General features: G+C 44.8%; 1 protein-coding gene and 1 long non-coding RNA gene across 2 annotated transcripts in view; one reads left to right on the top strand and one right to left on the bottom strand.

The window, feature by feature from the left end:
* LOC309352055 overlaps positions 1 to 17,932 on the bottom strand; it is a 266,510-nt gene that overhangs the window by 135,113 nt on the left and 113,465 nt on the right. The window lies entirely within an intron of this gene.
* The window catches only part of LOC309351849 (uncharacterized protein), a 156,740-nt gene that overhangs the window by 113,849 nt on the left and 24,959 nt on the right, over positions 1 to 17,932 (top strand). The window lies entirely within an intron of this gene.

The raw sequence follows: 17,932 nt of genomic DNA on the forward strand, positions 1-17,932 counted from the left end.
ACTTGTTACCAGAGGCCCAGAATCCACATTCCTTTGTAAGAAAATATGAAATAATGTAAAACCAAATAAATAAATAAATAAAAATTCGAAGCAGTGGGGGGGGGGGGAGTGACAAGAAATTTCCTGCACCGGGTACCACCTGACGTTGCTACGCCTCTGCATGCAGCCCCCCAGCCAGGCCTGCAGGGAAGGGGGTGCAACTCAGTCGGAGCTTTAATGAACAGAGCGAAAGGCTATGAGTCCTGGAGGTGCAGAGACTGTGTGAATGAGCTTAATGCTTAGCTTCTATTTCAATTGCTATTTTGTTAATGTTTTTAACGTTTTACATATTCTAAATGCTGCATTGATTTGTTAATCACACGACTTGCCATAATTGTGAGGTTCAGCTTGTTTTTTAGTTAAGTGCCTGAGAATACCTCCTTTATCCCAAGCAAATCGTTTTGTACGACTGGCTTTTCGGACTGATGAAGCGTGTTAGCGAAAGCTGTAATATATCCAGAGAACAACAGGCCTCCTTTTGCCCACTTGCATTTTTCTCACCAGGGCGGTGGCTTTGATTTGCCTTCCCGTGATAGATCCATGCACACGGCTTTGTGTTTCCAACTCAAGACCCACTGAAGAACATCTCGTCCAGTTCAATCTTTGAAAAACAGCTTTGACAAACTTTTTCAGATTCTCCAGTGGGCTCCCCTTGCCGTTGTGGCGGCACGGGGTTGCCGTTCTGTGGCTGGACTTACGCTACTTGTTGAACGGTTCATTCATCCAGTCTGTATAACGTTTATTGCACATGTATCTTGTTAAGATACAGTTGTACATTTATCCACTCCATGTTTACAGTATCTCCAGGCTTTGTTTTGCACACGGCACCTTAGTATGTTTGTTGTTTGAATGGTTACAAGTCTATCTCTATTCTAGCTATTACTCTAGTAAATTTGGTTTTATACTTATAAGCTAGTTTGTGATGGTGCAGTTTTGTATTATTATTACTGTCACCACATTTGATACTTTGTGTATATACTGTTCCTTATTCTCAGCCCATTAAGCTTCTCGAATGGCATTCCCAGCCTCTTGGCTTCTGTCCAGGTTGCCCTTGACAAAGATGCCTTCAGAGAAGCTTGGACGGAAGCCAAGAGCAGGAGAGAGATTCCTTGGGGGCCAGAGGCACCCTGGCTGCCCCACCCCTCAGCCCCCTTCCCCATAGGGCTCCCTCCCTCTACCTGAGCTGCTTCCACAGCCGTTGCTTCTCCTTCACCACCAGGAACAGATGGAAGAGGAGATCTTGCTGGCATCATCTGGTCACCTGCAAGAGACAGAGGTAAGTGGGAAGCCAGGAGTGCAGCTGCTCTCCAAAAAGTCTCACCTTCTGAGGGCATCTGGACATTTGGACCCATTTCATAATATTCTGGCTTTGTTGTTTAGTCGTTTAGTCATGTCCGACTCTTCGTGACCCCATGGACCAGAGCACGCCAGGCACTCCTGTCTTCCACTGCCCCCCGCAGTTTGGTCAGACTCATGTTTGTAGCTTCGAGAACACTGTCCTACCATCTTGCAGGGTCTTTTCCAGGCAGTCTTCTCTTCTCAAGAGGTGGCCAAAGTACTGGAGCCTCAGCTTCAGGATCTGTCCTTCCAGTGAGGACTCAGGGCTGATTTCCTTCAGAATGGAGACGTTTGATCTTCTTGCAGTCCATGGGACTCTCCAGAGTCTCCTCCAGCACCATAATTCAAAAGCATCAATTCTTCGGCGATCAGCCTTCTTGATGGTCCAGCTCCCACTTCCATACATCACTACTGGGAAAACCATAGCTTTAACTAGACGGACCTTTGTTGGCAAGGTGATGTCTCTGCTTTTTAAGACGCTCTCTAGGTTTGCCATCGCCTTTCTCCCAAGGAGCAGGCGTCTTTTAATTTCGTGACTGCTGTCACCATCTGCAGTGATCATGGAGCCCAAGAAAGTAAAATCTCTCACTGCCTCCATTTCTTCCCCTTCTATTTGCCAGGAGGCTAATGTAGTTGGGTTAAAAAATACATCTCCCTTCCTTGGTACTCTTGGCCCCAAGTGTTCCCTCCCCCCCAAAAGATGACAAGAACCCATGGATTCGTTTTGATATCCACAGAAAGGGACCAAACGGCTGCTGGTCCCTTATTTTCAAATCTGTAAGTTGACAGCTATGCGCCATGCAGCGCTGGGACCCCCGCTCTCCCCATGGGCCCTATCCTGGGAGAGAGGAGACTCACCGGATCCCAGCAGGCGCCCCCAGGCAGCCTCTGCAGAGCCGAACCAACGGGACCCCCACACGCCCGACTTCTTGCAGGAAAGGGAGGGGTTGGGCTTTCGCTCTGGAGGACCCTGCCCCCCCTTACTTTCCTCTCTAGGAATCCAGCTCGTTTCCGTTTAACCCTTGGCAAGCCGAGCGCACCCAACTCACGCCTCTCCCTCTCCCGAGAGCCGGAGCATCGCGCACCAATGGCATCCCGAGAAGGCGGAGGAGGAGAGGTTTGTGGATTACTTCCGGAAAGGGATACATTCAGGTTTGGACAGCAGCTGAAAGGCCCCCTAACACCTGGCCCCTGAACACGGGTCCTAAGAAATCTTCACTGGCTCCCGGTCCTCTTCCGAGGACCATTCAAAGTGCTGGCACTGACCTTGAAAGCCCCAAATGGTCTCAGCCCAGTAGAAGGGAAGGAGCGTCTCCACGTCCATCGCTCAGCCCGGACACTGAGGTCCAGCTCGGAGGGTCTTCTGGCAGGTCCCTCGGTGCGAGAAGTGAGGTCACAGGGGGCCTTTTCGGTTGTCGTGACTGCCCTGTGGAACGCTCTCCCACCAGATGTCACGGAGACAAACCCTTATACGACCTCCCTAGACGCCAGAAACGCCTCCCCCGCCCCCCGTGGATGTTACAGGAAAGTAAATAAGAATCCCGATGGAGGACAAAGAGGTAAAGGGGTCGCCGGGGGGGGGGAGAGGGGAGAAAAGGACCAAGAGACCCCTGACAGCTCCCCAAAGCGCCTTCCGTGGGCCCCGTTGGCAGTGATGCGAAGGGGGCTTTTCTCGGCCCCTTAGGCGCCTTGGCGGGGGCGGGCATGGGGCCCTCGCTCAGGGGGTCTCCATGAGGACCCCATCACCCCCTGTCCCCCGTGCAGGCATCCCCGGAGCGCTGGGGACTCCGTGCAGAGAGAGGCGGGCCACGAAAGAGTTAACGGGCGCGAGGGATAGAGACCCCCCGTCCCTCCCCTGCTTCTCGGGGGGGGGGCACCTCCGGCTGGAGAGATGGGGGCGCAGGGCGTGGGGTGAGCCGCGCCAAGGGGGGCCTCTGGGTTCAGGGAAGACTGGGACAGAGGGAGGGGGTCAAGGAAGTGGGGGAGGACGGAGGGGAGCATCTCTGTGGCAGGGAAGGGCAACATTGGGGGGGAGATAGAAAGGACAGTCTATGGGGGGCATCTCCATTGTGGCAGCTGCGGGATTCTCCGATGGGACAGCCTTGGCTTCAGGATTCCATCTTGAATGTCTTTTCCACTGCCTGGTTCATTGAGGGTGAGGATAATGTACATCTGTCATCAGAAACAGGGGTGCAGAGTCCATGGAATGGCTCTCAGGGCTGATAGAGAAGTTGCACCTCGAAAACATTTCTGTTCCTCTTATTCTTTGTAGGCAATGTCAGAGTGACTGACAAGCTGAGATAAAATCCATCAACATCCGATGATAATGATTGCATGAATCTTCACAGTCAAAGGTCCCATTTTCATGATAGGCAGTGCCTGTGGCTGGAGGCTCTACACACCGGGTGTGCCTGTGCAGGCCAAAGACTGCCAGTATTAGCACAGGTGAGGTTTGTGACCTTCCCAAATTTACAGAATGTATGTGAATGAGCGTTCGTGGGTGGGATTATAGTTTATGGCAACCCTGTGATTTTCTCCACCCATAACATTTTATGAGCTGGTATAGCAGTACAAGCTCCAAAATAACTAACAAAAACCCCACAATATCATCATCATCATCATCATCATCATAGTATTGATACCTCGGGCCTTAGTTTTCCTCCCCATGATCTAGGGAAAACACCAGCTTTGAATCATACAGAGTAAAACTACCAGAAGCTTCTTGAATCAATAGGTTAGGGATTATTGCTATACATTAGATCTGTACTTTTCTATGCCTGAGAAATGCAACCATGACACTGTGGGAATGTTCAAGGACGCAGGAGAGGATATATTGTTTGATTATATGCTTTCCAACTTGTGTTAACAAATTGTACAATTTAGCAGAGTAACATTCCGCTTTTTAAACTTACAGCGGATGCGTTTCTGAGTCACCTTCAAAGGTAGCCCCATGTACAGCACATGGCAGTAGTCTAACCAGGAGATAACCAGAGCATGCACTACTCTGGCAAGACAGTCAGTGGGCAGGGAGGGTCTCAGCCTGCACACCATATGGAGCTGGTACACAGATGCACTGGACATAGAATTGACCTCCATGGACAGCTGTGAGTTGGAAATCAAACCCGAGGCTGCACACCTGGTCCTTTAGGAGCACAGTTAACCCATCAGGACCAGGGAGTCACCCACACCTGCCTCTCCCCTGTCCCCCAGGGGCAGTACTTCTGTCTTGTCAGGATTCAACCTCAATCTGTTAGCTGCCACCCATCCTCCAACCACCTCCAGGCACCAACACAGGGCCTTCACCCCCTTCACTGGTTCCAATTTAAAAGAGAGGAAGAGCTGGGCATCATCCACATACTGGGGAACACGCAGCCCAAACCCCCTGATGATCTCTCCCAGTAGCTTCATATAGATATTAAAAGCATGGGGGAGAGGATGGAGCCCTGGGGCACCCCACAAGTAAGCATGCAGAGGTCTGAACACCACTTTCTGGACATGGCCCAGGAGGAAGGAGGGGAACCGCTGCATAACAGGGTCCCCAGCTCCTCTAGAGGGTCCAGAAGGATACCATGGTCAGAGGTCTCCAAAGCCACTGAGAGAACCAGCAGAACCAGGAAAGAGCTTTCCCCTCAGCCTCTGGCCCGTTGGAGATCATCAACCAGCACAACCAGGGCAGTTTCATTCCCATGATTAGGTCTGAATCCCCATTGGAAGGATCAGGGTGGAAGAAGCTTTCCTGGTCCTGCACCCCCAAGAGCTCCAGCCACAAGACTTTAAATAGTTTTCAAGGGGCCACCTGATACATGCTTGTCTTTTCTTTGAAAAACAAATATTTTGAATACTTTTTCAGTGCCGTATAATGTAAAGTGTTTCTGTTTCCCTTGTTCCACATCAGAGAGACTGATAAACAGGTCTGAGCTCATTTCTCCACCTGAAACTGCTGTGTTAGCAGCACTGCCTGGACAGTGTGTTTGGGGGTCCTGGGCTGCCTAGACAACAAGTCCCCCTTCTCAGCCTGGCTGATATGGTCCCAAGGAAAGCAGAGCAGTACGTTTGGCACCAGCTTGGCTGCAGGAGTTTCTGGAAGGAGGTGTGCAGGGCACCATCCAACTGTCTTAGAGAATCCACTCTGGATTTGTGTGGGTTTTCCTCCATAGCTTTTTCTTCTCCTGAAGATAACTCAAGAGGCAGTGAAGGTTTAGGACCAGAGTTTTCCTTCTCGATGGGCTCCCTTCCCCGGTTGATGAGCCCCATCTGCCCTTCCCTTTCCTCTGCAGAATGGGCAAAATCTGCCTTCTTGACTGTGGGATTCACTTTTGGTCTCCCCCTCTCCATCCACCAGGGCCTGCCTTCACCTGCAGCAGAATTCCCCAACCCACCAAGGGTTTGAGACCCATCAGGTATCCACACCTAGTTTTGCCGGCTGGTTGGAGCTGTTCCTGGGATTGTGGCCTCTGTTACACACTTACAGCTTCTGGAAACTACAGGTGAGAGCTGAGTTCAGGGTGGGGACCAATGGTGGATAAATTACCCCACAAGGTGCATGACATTTCCCCCACCAAAGGTACTACCGCTCCCCTAACACCCCATGACATCGTATAATTATGATATTTGAGACAGAACAGGAAGAAATTCATGTCTCTAGAAATAACACAGCTTCAGGCCATAAATAAATCAACACTACATATTCAAGGTTGAAGTTTTCACTAAGTACAGTTATCCATTTGCCTTGAATATCCAGCTTTTTCAGTGTCAGTTTAGGATAGTCAGAAGACAGGCATGAGATCAGGCAGCACACCATTATTATAAGGAGCAATGGGGGTGGGTGTTTCCGTCTGGGATTCCCATTTGCCAGCTGCTTTCCTTCTGCTTCTCCTGCTCTCTCCATGCAATGTGAGGCATGTAGACAGAGGTCCCTCTCCAAGAACAGGAGCTTCCCTGAGCACCCATTCAGCTGACCCCAAGCACCAAGCCTTGTCACTAGTTCTCTGATTGACCCAGACCACAGTCCCTGGAGAAGATGTAGACCTGGGCCTCACATAATGGTCCACATGGACCTCCTGAGGCCAATGGGACTGTGCAGGTGATTCATAAAGATCTAGAGGTGGATGGAGGATTATGATGCAGAGGATGGGGAGTGTCCAAAGGAACGATGGACCAGAGAAAGAGAGGGCCTGTTCACGGACAGTGAGCAGCTGCCTTTCCTTTGAGGAAACTACTGATTTGAAAAGGCTGTATTCCAAGATCATGCTGTGTTATTAACGATGATTGAGGATCATGAAATGTTGCTGATGCATTACTATCTGTCAGGGAACTGCCATCAGAGCCAAGAGTGGAGGTAAGGCTCCGCAATGATGCAGGAGAGGGAACCAGCAGGGGGAGAGAGAGCACTTCCTCTGGGGAAGAAAATCAGCGTGACGCCAGGAAGAAAGGGGAGTCTGAGAGGGCTTCGGAGGGAGGGCTCCGAGACTCTTCCACTGAAACCAGCGGGGAGAGCACCAGACCTCCGCTAGGGACGCCCACTCTGCGCAGAAAGCTTCCGCGCAGGGAGGCTAGGCGGAGACTTGGTGTCAAAGAACTTTTATGTTGGAAGAAGTTCAGGAAACGCCCACTGACGGATTCTGCCAGTGACAAGGACAGCCACGGAGTAAGGGCTGTCCAGCCAGGGAAAGGTTTTAGCCGGACAACCCAGTCTGGAGCAGTTGCGGCTTATGCACAAGCAACCCCAATTCCCATTACACTATCATTTGATGACATTGCATCTTCATTTCCCAAAAATTGGGAACATGGGTAGGAGGCGAGGGAATGTAGGAGATGTTGAAATAAGAGAAGGTTCTAACGGCGGTTGATGTGTTCTCTTTCCCTTTGTTCTCTTCCTTGAAACCTAAACAGGATTTCCTTTCCTTCCACTCTGAAGAAGGTGATGGAGAAGTCATTCAGAATTCCAGGGTATAGGCCAACTTTTGTTTCATTAGGAATAGAAATTAAAATGTGTGAAATGTGGGATATGCTTCACTGAATGAGCACACATAGCTCACATCAATGACCTCCAACAGGGGAGAAACCATTTAAAGGTATGGAGAGTGTGAAATGTTTCATTGATAGTGGAAAACTTAGAACACATCAGCGGACTAACATGGGCAAGAAAGGATTCAAATGCAGGGAGTGTGGGAAGAACTTCAGTCAGAGAGGACTCCTCAATATACATCAGCGGACTCACACAGGAGAAAAACCATTTAAATGCATGGAGTGCGGAAAAAGCTTCCGTCAGAGTGGACACTTAAGTGCACATCTACGGACTCACACGGGTGAAAAACCATATAAATGCATGGAGTGTGGAAAGAGCTTCAGTCGGAGTGGACATTTAAGTTCACATCTACGGACTCACACGGGTGAAAAACCATATAAATGTATGGAGTGTGGAAAGAGATTCAGTAAGAGTGGACACCTCAGTAAACATCACCAGACTCACACAGGCGAGAAACCATATGAATGCAGGGAGTGTGGGAAGAGCTTCAGTCAGAATGCAGACCTTAAATTACACCAGCGAACTCACACTGGTGAAAAACCATATAAATGTATGGAGTGCGGAAAGAGCTTCAGTCAGAGTGGACACCGCAATATGCATCAACGGACTCACACAGGGGAGAAACCATTTAAATGTATGGAGTGCGGAAAGAGCTTTAGTGAAAATGGAGCCCTTAGAATACATCAACGGACTCACACAGGGGAAAAACCATTTAAATGTATGGAATGTGGAAAGAGCTTCAGTCAGAATGCAGACCTTAAAAAACATCAACGGATTCATACGGGGGAGAAACCATTTAAATGTATGGAATGTGGAAAGAGCTTCAGTTACGATGCAGGCCTTAGATCACATCATCAGACTCACACAGGGGAGAAACCGTATGAATGTATGGAGTGTGGAAGAAGCTTCCGTCAGATTGGAACACTTAGAGTACATCAACGGACTCACACAGGGGAAAAACCATTTAAATGCATTGAGTGTGGAAAGAGCTTCAGTCAAAATGGATACCTTAAAACACATCAACGGACTCACACAGGGGAGAAACCATATAAATGTATGGAATGTGGAAAGAGCTTCAGTTATGATTCAGGCCTTAGATCACATCAGCGGACTCACACAGGGGGGAAACCATATGAATGTATGGAGTGCGGAAAGAGCTTCAGTCAAAAAGGAGACCTTAAATTACACCAGCAGACTCACACAGGGGAAAAACCATTTAAATGCATTGACTGTGGAAAGAGCTTCAGTCAGAATGGAGGTCTTAAAACACATCAACGGATTCACACAGGGGAGAAACCATATAAATGTATGGAATGCGGAAAGAGCTTCAGTAAGAGTGGACACCTCAATATACATCAACGGACTCACACAGGGGAGAAACCATTTAAATGCATGGAATGCGGAAAGAGCTTCAGTTTCAATGCAACCCTTAGAAGTCATCAACGGACTCACACAGGGGAAAAACCATTTAAATGCATTGACTGCGGAAAGAGCTTCACTCAGAATGGAGACCTTAAAACACATCAACGGATTCACACAGGGGAGAAACCATATAAATGTATGGAGTGTGGAAAGAGCTTCAGTAAGAGTGGACACCTCAATATACATCAACGGACTCACACCGGGGAGAAACCTTTTTAATGCATTGAGTGTGGAAAGAGCTTCAGTCAGAATGGAGACCTTAAATTACACCAGCGGACTCACACAGGGGAAAAACCATTTAAATGCATTGACTGCGGAAAGAGCTTCACTCAGAATGGAGACCTTAAAACACATCAACGGATTCACACAGGGGAGAAACCATATAAATGTATGGAGTGTGGAAAGAGCTTCAGTAAGAGTGGACACCTCAATATACATCAACGGACTCACACCGGGGAGAAACCTTTTTAATGCATTGAGTGTGGAAAGAGCTTCAGTCAGAATGGAGACCTTAAATTACACCAGCGGACTCACACAGGGGAGAAACTATTTAAATGCATGAATTGTGGAAAAAGCTTCAGTCAAATCAGAAATATTAGAAAATCGCAGCAGGCACACAGGGAAGAAACCATTTAAATGTATGGCATGTGGAAGGAGCTTCAGTCAGAGTGGAACCCTTGATTTACATCAACAAACTCACACAAGAGAAAACCATATAATCGTAAGGAAAGTATATTGAGGCTCAGTCCTAGTGGAAGTCCTACATCAACAGACTCATGGCCAGGAAGAACTTCAACAGTTGACACCCTACATACCATCAATAACTCAAAGAGTAGAAGCACTTTAAATGGAAGGATCGCAGAAAGTGGTTTAGCTATAATCTAATGTTTAAGAAACATCAAGGGACCTTCAAAGGGGAGAACCCATTTATATGTATGGAGTGTGGGACATGTTCCTCTCAGAGTCCACTCTTCTTCACAGCAAAGAACTCAGAGGAAATCTGTCTTCCTGCTTCAGGGCCAGCTGAGTCTGTTTCTCTTGTCATTTTCTCATAGCTAGGTAATTCCTCTCTAATCTGTTCTGTGTCTGTGTCTCTCCCTCCTTCTGAGACCACTGGAAACGAAGGGGATGACTTTCCCCCCTCCAGCTCCTCTTCTGAGGAAAGCTGATCGGCCTGAGAATAGATTCCCCCCTTAAGGTGGGGGACCTCAACGGAGTCCCTTCATTAGAAATGGACGGGACAGAAAGGGACAGAAAATCTAGAAAAGAGAGACTACCACATACATTTTTTCAAATGGTGGACAGCTTAAACCTAAGGGATGCATGGAGAGACAAAAATCCACTGGATAAACAGTTCACACACTTTTCAGAAGCCTAACAATCGTCAGGGAGAATTTATGCAATCTAGATCTCAAATAATTTAATAATAAAAATTAAAAAACAGAGATTCACCCAAAGACAATAACAGATCATAATCCAGTGATATTAGAATTAGAAAATAAACAAAAGGGTAATAAAAGATGGCGATTAAATGAGAATTTATTAAACGATGAAAATTTGGTGATTAAAGCACAAGAATTGTTGAAATAATTCTTTGAAATCAATAAATCACAAGACACTGATATAAGAATAATTTGGGATGCCAGTAAAGCATTTCTTAGAGGCTTCTATATACAGCAAAATGCAGGGGGAAAGATAGCTTATGAGAGAAACTTAGAGCAGTTGAGAAAAGAAATAGCGAGCAATGAAAAAATACTAGCAAAGGAACCAAAAAATAATAAGGTAGCACCAAAAATCAAGTTATTACAAACACAATTCTCATCATTGTTAAGCGTTGGAATCCAAAATAACATAAGATGGATGAAACAGAGATCCTTTGAATTTGCAAATAGGCCCAGCAAAATACTGGCATGGCAACTGAAGAAGAGACAGAAAGAGAGATTAATAGATAAAATCAAAGACGGCGAGAAAACGAGAAGAAACAAACAAGTGTTTTATCAACCACTTCAAAAATTTATGTAATATAGGCAAGGAAACAGAAGAAGATATAAAAAATTATTTGCAGGGGAAAGACTTACCCAGAGTGGGAAAAGAAAAAAATTGTGATTGCGATTGATACTATTGAATATCTTGACTGGAACCCAGGGAAGAAGGCTGCATCTGTTTTTGTGGATGCTGAGAAAGCCTTCGATAAGGTATCCTGGAGGTTTGTGGATGAAGATAATTGAAAAGATGGAAGTGGGAACAAGGATATCAACTGGATTAAGAGCAATTTATCTTTTTTTTTAAAAAAAAAATATATTCAAAGTTATAACAAAACATATTTTCCAAAAGCATATCCTTATTTCCCCCCATTTTTCCTCCCCCTCCACCCACCCCACCCCCCGACTTCCCTCAGTTCCAGTCTTTGGTTTCTCCAGTAATGCTATTTTCTGCATGTTACAGAGTTGTATAGATCCTCCAACTGTTTAGCTAATTATTATCTTTTTTTTTTTTTTATAAATTTTTATTGGGTTTTCAAATTTTTTAACAACAAACAACACATATGACTTCCCCCCACCCCCCCACATACATCCCACTTCCCCCATTTAATTCAGCAAGTTCTTATTCCTCTCTCTAAACTTAATCTCATTATTCTCCAACTTAGTTCATCTTATTAAACCCCATATTATTACCCTATCTTCTTATATGCAATAAATCCTTTTTTCTAAGATCAATCAAAATTTATATACCGATCTCCCCTTTTTTATATTAAAGTATAAATCAAATTTACAATATCCAAAAATCATAAAGTTTTTCAAAAATCTGTTTTCCCCCCTCCCTCCCTGCCCGGGTATCTGTCCCTTCCCAGGTAGTTATCCTCCCATAAAATTCCTAGCCAGGATTCCTCACATCTCCAGCCCTCAAGTCTATTTCAGTCTCTCTCCGGTTTTTCTGTTGATATTCCTTTTTGCTGGTTTCCAGGTCTCGAAGGGTGTCTGTTACAGTTACTTCCTCTTCTCCCAGTTCTAACCTTGAGAAAACTTGTTGCCAGGGTTCTACCAAAAGTCCTCCAGGTTGCAGATAATAAAGGCCAGAAAAGAGGAGGAAGTCCCAGTTATATTTCTTTACTCCTTTAATTTTCATAATTCCACAGTTTCCAAGGGCTTCCTCTTTCACTTTTCTCCTCAGTCTCATGTCTTCATACTTTGTAATCCAAAAGGTTTCTTTGTTCTCTGGCAACATATGTTTCCACACTTTCTCTTCTCTGTTTAGCTAATTATTATCAGTAAAAAAATTGTGAATGTTTATTCAAAACCTGCCAAGGAGTCCAGTTCGCTTTGTTGCGTCTTCAGATACTTTGTAAAGGGTTCCCATTCATCCTTAAAGTCACAGTTATCCTTGTCCCGTAGCTTATGAGTCAATTTTGCCAGTTCTGCATAATCCATCAGTTTTTCTTGCCATGATTCTTTAGTTGGGGTTTCTTCAGTATTCCATCCTTGTGCTACCAGAACATGATGTTTTTCAACTTTTTTGGCAGGTCTTTCCCTACAATCCCCAACAAAAATGCCTCGGGTTTTTAAACAAATGTTAAATGGAACATTTTCTTCAGTTCATTGTGTATCATTTCCCAATTTTTTTAAATTACCTTACAATCCCACCACATATGATAAAATGTTCCCTCCTTTTCCTTACACTTCCAACATATGTTTGGACTAGTTTTGTACATTTTCCCTAACTCCACTGGTGTTGTGTACCATCTGTACATCATCTTCATGTAATTCTCCTTCAATAGGGAACAATCTGTAAATTTTAAGTCAGTTTTCCATAATTTAACCCAATCCTCCATCACAATGTTGTGATCTACATCTTGTGCCCATTTAATCATAACTGATTTTACCTCTTCATCTTTTGTCTCCCATTCTAATAGTATGCTGTATGCAGCCTTCAGTAGTTTCACTTTCCCTTCAATCACTTCTGTTTGAAACCTAGATCTAGTATAACTAAATCCTTTCTTACTGTCTTCTTTATATGTTTCATGTAGTTGTCGATAATGCAACCAACTCTGAAAGTGGTCTTTGATCTCATCATAATCTCTTAATTTCATTTTCCATCATGTTCCTTTAATAAATCAGCATATGTGAGCCATTTTCCTTTCTTTCCAAGTGGTTTGAGCAGTAATGCTTCATGTGATGAAAGCCACCAAGAAGTCTTTTGTTCCAGTAAGTCTTTATATCTCTCCCATACTCTCATTAATGATTTCCTGATTATATGGTTGTAAAAGCTTCTATGAATCTTCCCTTTCCCCAGATTAAGAGCAAATTATCAAGACCAAAAGGCAAATTTAATAATTAATGGGGAGATGACTGAATACTTTAAAATAGAAAGGGGGACAAGACAAGGGTGTCCCCTATCTCCCTTGTTATTTATTTTAATATTGGAGGTACTAAATCAAGTTATCAGGTCAGAGGAGGAGATTAGAGGTATAACACTAGGAAGAGTCGAATATAAATTAAGAGCATTTGCCGAAATATGATTGTAATGATAGAAGAACCAAAAGGAAGTATAAGCAAGTTGCTGAGACAGATGGAGGAATTTGGCAAGGTGGCAGGATTTAGAATAAAGAAAGAAAAAACTAAGGTAGTGGTTAAGAATATGGACAAACAGAGCAAAAAGAATTTGGAGCAAGAAATGGGATTACAAATTGTACAAGAAGCAAAATATCTAGGGATAAATTTGACAATGAGGAATATCAATTTGTTTGAAGATAATTACAGTATAAGAAGACCTGGAAAGAAGTTAAAAATCAATTAGAGATTTGGCAAAGGTTAAAGTTATCAATATGGAGGTGGATTTCAGTGATTAAAATGAAGATCCTGCCAAAGTTAATGTTTCTTTTTCAAATGCTAACGATAATAGGTAAAGTTGATTGAGAAAAGTTTGAGAAATGGAGAAAATGATTTAAGATTTCGTTAGGCTTAACATCTAATGACACCCCAGAGAGAAGAAAAATGTATTCCTTTACGCAACTGCAGCGGCCAGAATACTGATCGCAAAGGACTGGAAGGGGAAGAAAACTCATCATTATTAGAATGGCAAAAAAACTCTGCGAGTTTGTAGAAATGGCAAAATTGACGGCACTTATTAGAGGCCACTCAAATCAGAGAATAATCAAAGAGTGGGATGGTGTGAAGGAATACATGAAAAAATATTGTTCTGGAATTGAAATATTAATAGATAATGGGTAAAAAGTGCAGGGGTAAGGAAGAAAAGAATAATAGAATTAACTGAATAATTATAAAACTATAACAACACAACAAGATGGAAGAAGTAAAATACTGAGATCACACATGGGTGAAGGGGAGTGGGGGGGGGCTTGTGGGAATCTATAATATTATTTATAATATAATTTTTTTTAACTGTGTTGCATTTACATACAGCAAGAGGAAGCCTAGAGTGATTATGTATATTTTAATTTAGGAAATCTATGTAATAGGCTTAGGGACGCGGGTGGCACTGTGGGTTAAACCACAGAGACTAGGGCTTGCCAATCAAAAGGTCAGCGGTTCGAATCCCCAGAACGGGGTGAGCTCCCGTTTCTCGGTCCCAGCTCCTGCCAACCTAGCAGTTCGAAAGCACGTCAAAAGTGCAAGTAGATAAATAGGTACCACTCCGGGGAGAAGGTAAACGGCATTTCCGTGCGTTGCTCTGGTTTGCCAGAAGCGGCTTAGTCATGCTGGCCACATGACCTGGAAGCTGTCTGTGGACAAACGCCGGTTTCCTCGGCCAATAAAGCGAGATGAGCGCTGCAACCCCAGAGTCGGCCACGATTGGACCTAATGGTCAGGGGTCCCTTTACCTTTACCTATGTAATAGGCTTATGTCAGAATACGAATATGGATTTTGAATTTGATGCTTGCACTTTGTTCCTTTTTGGGTTTGAGATTAAAAAAAGGAGAAGGAGGGGGGGAGGAGAATATTCAGCTTCAGACCATTGCCTGACAAAACACATTGCCCTGTGTCCTTCCAGCCTCTTTCCTCCCTTGCTCCCTTCTGCCGGTTTGTGTGCCTGACTTAGATATCCTGTGTGCTGTATTTTGTTTACTGCTGAAACTGGATTTGCTCTCAGGAGCTACGTTTTGTGTATCACTGGGGGCCCAGGGAGAACTGTATGCTTTGAAAGCTCAGTAAACTATTACTGAAGAAGTCCTGCTGCCTCTGTGTGTGTTTTTGACCTCAGTGTGGGACTTGCTCTGCACGTGGCCCCCACCCTGCTGCTACTTGGAACATGCCCTGGAGTTGCTCTGCTCAAGCATGCAAGACGGGTGTGTCTGTGTGACTGTTATTTTGCACTGTTATGGAAATGACAAGTGGGACCCACATCTTTAAAGTTGTTGCAATGTTACAAATCATCAAACCTTTATTGGCATCACTTACAAACATTCAGAATAATCAGGCCAGTGCGATCTCGTCGGCATTTCAACAGTACAGTCATTTGCCAAAGGGAAGAAGAAGCAAGCGATCTATTTCATCTCTCCAGCAAGGGCAGGATCCTGTAGCGTACTTTGGTGACAAAAAATGAAATAGAGGAACTTAGCTACTGTCTTGGGGAGCTCCTGGTCTCTCCCCTGTAATAAGAAGCGTACAACCTCCTTCTCTGATTTCCAGGTTGGAATGCATAGGTGGTCTAAAAATTGTTGGCGGAGATCATCATAGATTTTGCATTTAAGGGCCATGTCAGCTAGAGTTTCCACCAGGTGGGCATCGCATGGGCAGATCCTATCTCCTTCTGCCAAAGCCACAAACCTGCCCCAAAGGAGGTTAGAAGGATTAGACTTGAACCTAGGCAGAGAAAAAGCCCTTTTTTCTTGCGGGTTAAACAAAAATGGTAAATAATTAAGGTTAAATTCCTGCGCCCAAGAGAGTCGAAAACAAAGAGCAGGCCATGTTTTTTTCCGCAGCTGAGATGAGTTCCTGGCGATCTATGTCCCACAGCCTAGTTTTTAACATGGCCTTGGCGACTGGGAAAGCCATGATGATGATAAGGTTGCAAATATTATGCCTGAATGTATCCTTTCGACTTGACAGCTCAGGGAAGATACCTAGCTTTATAAATTTGTAGAAAATCCATACTTTAACTGACTCTCCTCATTCCAACGCCATTTTGACCCATAAAGAAAGGGGAATTTGGGCTACACCTCCCTCCGTGAACCAAGAAGCAGGAAATCAGATCAGCAGTGTCAGCCGCTCGTCCTACACTCGAGTAGGATCCTGGTAGAGACACATGCCCGACTGGCATGTTCTCTCCCTCCTGGTCATTCGTTCGGGAGCTTCAAAAGCTTCACAGCGACTGATGCCAACAGACATCGGCACACTTAGGGATCTGCAGAGTGTTTGCAGTTTGCGTAACAGAGCTCAGCAACTCAGCATTTTGGCTAATCTACTTTATTTACATATAAACACACACGGAGCACTGCAACACGGCTCCCTCTCTCTCTAGCATCAGACAGCAAAGAGAAAAAGGACAAAGGACAATAGTCTCACTTCAGGAACATAGTCTCCATCACTTCCCACTGTGGAGTCAAAACATACACCGTCATGTGATAGACAAAAATGCCATGACTGCAGTCACGGAGCTGGAAATCTAACAGGCAGCAGGAACAGGGCATCCCGCCATAATCCCCCAAGCGTGAGAGCACAGACACGGCCCCCCACCCAGGGAGTGACCAGGGGAAAGAATGGGCATCTGCAGAGGCAGTTGAGCAAGTCCGGTGTTCTGAAAGCCCATCTCCAGACCAGTCCTGAGGGCAAGGAGATGTCAAGAGTTTTATTGTTCTTCCGGTGATGGGGAGTTAAGAGGTGTTGGGAAAGGGGTCTGATAAAGGGACCTAATGTTGGACTTGTGTCACCCTTGTAGACCCCTCCCCACTTGTGACATGCTAGTGATGTAGTGATGATGTCTCAGTGATGCTGCTCAAAGTGTATTCTAGGATATTGTGGGAAGTTTTAAAAGAGGGGGGTCACCCCTTACTCGGGGTTCTTACTCCTGTGGAGACCTGTTGCACAACAATAAGGATCATGGTCTACTGACCGCTGTTTTGCTGGAGCTTCCTTCTTTTACTGACCACATGGACCTGCGGGGGAGCAGCACCCCGATGAGCTTGGCTGTTGAGTCGTCTCTCACCCCAGAATTTTTGATTACCAATAATGATCTTTTAAAATGTTTATATTTTTTGTTGTCTGCCACACTCCAAAAAATTTCACCATCTTTTCTATCCCCAGCTCTGCTATCTGTCTCTACTCATTTTTCTTCTGTTGTCTCATATTTTTACCAACAATTTATTTCAATTTTTATTCAATTTAACACCTGCGACTTGGCCAAATTGATTAATCTTGTTGAACGCCGATGGTATACGTTCCAGTGGGTTTCTACCCTTATTACCAGGTTGTTTGCAAATGCCTTAAGTTCATATGATCTTCATCCTACTGTAATAATAATAATAATAATAATAATAATAATAATAATAATTTATTTGTATCCCACCCTCCCTGGCCAAAGCCGGGCTCAGAGTGGCTAACAACAGGTAAAAATACCCCAGTGTACAGAAAATTGCACAGTCAATTAATTAAAATACATTCTAGAATCAATTCAGAATCAAATTAATGGCAACCATCGGGTTGGGGTTCTATGAAGATTACAGAAGGAGAGGGGGGATCGGACTGTGCCTTGGCGAAAGGCCAGGCAGAACAGCTCCGTCTTGCAGGCCCTGAAAAAAGATATATTGATGATGCTGTGAGAACTCTATTCTGGGATATGGTGGGAAAGTTTTAAATGTCAATGTCGCCGCCTGCTCTGGGATCACTCGCTGTTGTTGAACCTGTTGCACAACAATAAAGAATCTCAGTCTACTGACTGCTGTTTTGCTCCAAATTGCTTCGCTGGAATTTCCTTCTTTTGCTGACCACACGGACCCGCAGGGGACTTGGACCCTGATGAGCTGAGCTCTTGAGTAGACTCTCAACCCAGAATTTTCCTTATCAGAAACTTTCTGCAAATGGCCTTTGCAACACAACTCCCTGGATGGTTACAAAGTATACACATTTGCCTCTTTGCAACGGATGCTT

This window comes from Podarcis erhardii, assembly GCF_964252035.2.
Source record: "Podarcis erhardii genome assembly, chromosome: 10".
Lineage (NCBI taxonomy): Eukaryota > Metazoa > Chordata > Lepidosauria > Squamata > Lacertidae > Podarcis > Podarcis erhardii.